The sequence below is a fragment of the Bactrocera latifrons genome, unplaced genomic scaffold (genome assembly GCF_001853355.1).
Source record: "Bactrocera latifrons isolate USDA-ARS-PBARC rearing strain unplaced genomic scaffold, ASM185335v1 scaffold_579, whole genome shotgun sequence".
Classification (NCBI taxonomy): Eukaryota; Metazoa; Arthropoda; class Insecta; order Diptera; family Tephritidae; genus Bactrocera; species Bactrocera latifrons.
The window spans coordinates 97,039-99,937 of record NW_017537244.1 but is presented as its reverse complement, the minus strand read 5'-3'; positions in this window follow the sequence as shown (position 1 = coordinate 99,937).

The window sequence follows — 2,899 nt, the reverse complement described above, 5'->3', positions numbered from 1 at the left end:
ATTAGCGATTGCAAAAAAGGTGTCTAGCAAGTTACTTTAGCAAAAGACATCGCTAAACACCTAACTGTTTCTTTATATGTTTCCGAAGTTCAAATATCTGTASCATGAAGAAGAAAAAGTCAGAACATAATAAGAGATCACTTGAGGGTTACTTTAGAGTTATAAAAACATGTTAGAAGAAAGAAACCGGTTTTGCTTAGTAGTAAGGGTTTTGAATTTTTTATTCACTGCCACTAATTTTTTTCTTCGCTGTTTGGAGCCAATATCAACTACAGCTACCTGATCTCTCCATCGGAGTGGAGGTCTTTCTCATTGAAAACCTTCATAGTTGAGTATTTTCATCCATTCGAACGGCGGTACCTAGCCAGCGCAGCCGCTGTCTTTTGATTCGCTGAACTACTTGTATCCGTATGTCAACGTCGTCGTATATCTCGTACAGCTCATTGTTCCATAGACTGCGGAGTTCGCCGTTACCAATGCATAAAGGATCATCTTCCGCAAAAATTTTCTCTCGAGCACTCCTAAGACCGACTCATGAGATGATGTCAGTGTCCATGCCTCCGCACCATATAGTAGAATGGGAATAATGATGGGCTTGTGGAGTTTGGTCTTTGATAAAAGCGTTTTCAATGGTGAAAATTAAAAAAAGGAAATAATCGASAATTAAAATGTCAAAAAATTACCTGGTAAATTCAGTAAAAATGTTGAATTTTAATAATATATCTTCACAAAAATCGAGATAAGATAAATATACGAGGATTGCACTGCGACCTTATATCTATTGTGCACTCCCCTAAATCTGAAAGACCCACTTAGCCCCAGGATACACTACAGGTGCTATTGAGGTGATATGATCTCAATTTGGAGTTTGTTCCTAGGGATTTCGATTAGATATTTTAATCTGCCGAAGTTATAACTCCCATTAGCAACTGGGCATGGCGCATGCCTTGGTGTTATTGCCAATACCTCTCTTTGCCCACCAATACTTTGAGGACCTACTTTGAAGAAGGGCTCAGGTCCTACCATGTTAGTGGATGCTGTGGAGCAGGTGTGCTCATCAGATAGTTCATTCCCGGCCGAGCACCCACATGAGGTACACTTCATTCCATTCCGCTAAACTATTCAGCCCTTCTCTACACTCCTGCACCAGTAGCGATTTTATCTGGTAAAAAGGTTACCGTAAACTTCTTGGTAAATGGTAATGTTGTCCCGAAGGAGAAGAGTCAATGATATTAGGCCCCTTAATTCTTTCATCCGCTKGAATGATGTTGATTGTGTGATTGGCTACCTGACCTATTACTAAGTGAACATGTGTGAGCTTAAGAATGTCTGCAAGTGCTGCCGTCGAGGATGTGCATATTGCACTCGGCATTTGAATTCAAGCCTACCGAAGTCTACGAAGCTTTNTGGTAATGTTGTCCCGAAGGAGAAGAGTCAATGATATTAGGCCCCTTAATTCTTTCATCCGCTGGAATGATGTTGATTGTGTGATTGGCTACCTGGCCTATTACTAAGTGAACTGGTGTGAGCTTAAGAATGTCTGCAAGTGCTGCCGTCGAGGATGTGCATATTGCACTCGGCATTTGAATTCAAGCCTACCGAAGTCTACGAAGCTTTTGAGGCCCAAGCCACCGCTTAAAACGTGATTATCGGTCGCACAATCATGGTGTACAACCTCTTGATAATCATTGGCTTGCAGCCCCATGACATACCAGCTAGTCGACTGCACACCATATGTACCTTAATCGCTTTGATCATGGTCTGTTGCTTCCACCGCAAAGAGAGGAATCCAGCGTGAGACCAAGATAATTGGCCATGTTAGTTATTTTAACCTCTCTGCTCCTAAGGCTTAGATTCCTGCGGCAGGGCTGGGACCTACGTCTGGTAAACTGGACGATAGTCGTCTTGAAGGGGTTGATGTTCAGCTCAACCCCACTGCACCATCCTTTAGCCAGGTATTAATTCGACATAACTTTGTTCGCTCAGCTTCTATGGCAACTATAATATATGCTATAGTGATCCGATTTAGTCACATTTTTTCTAAGGTATCTTTGCATCTGTTCGGTGGAACAGAAAGTAACGTTTTTTCTTGTTCTTGCTTTTAGCTAAACGCAGGTAATGTTCCCCGAAAAACTATAGTAACAGTTATTGAAACATTRCACTGACTTATTGATTTAACCTCGTACGAGACTTACGGCAGCTTGGTTAGAGACGCATAACCCATAACAATTCGTATGTTAATTTTCCAGTTTCTAACGTGGGAGTTTMATTTTTTGGAAAAAATTTCGCTCATAAATTTCAGCTCAACGCTAATGGTACAAAGCAAACGGCAAAAAAAAGTGACAAACGGCAATTCTTATTATATTACGAATACCCCTTGACTAAGTATATACAGCCATCTCTGTGTGAACATATATTATACGAGTATTTGCAGGTAAAAGCGGGTATTTTCTGTTTCTCGCTAATTTCGAAGCTTTAATGCGAGTATTCGACGAAGCGGCTTAAATAGATAATGCCTTCAACTCAGCAAACGTTCTTTGCATTGCACAAAACAAGTAACTTACATACACACACACACATGCCTGCAAATATACAATACAACGAATACGGTTTTTACCTGCACAAAATGTACAATTTATTAAAAGTCCAAATGACTAAGCACACATACACACATACATACATGGGTAGTCGTAACGGCTCGTATGTGCGATCGTCGTAAAAACTTCAAGGTGAACTGCTCTTCTAAATGCCAAACGCCAAGCGATCCCAACAACGTTCGAGCGATGTTTGTTCCACACAGATGGTAAATGTGGATTCTTGTCGTTGTTGTTGTTGTACAGGATTATGTGACCGCATAATTATAATAGATGACTGATCCATCAGCTAAAGCTACCTAAAA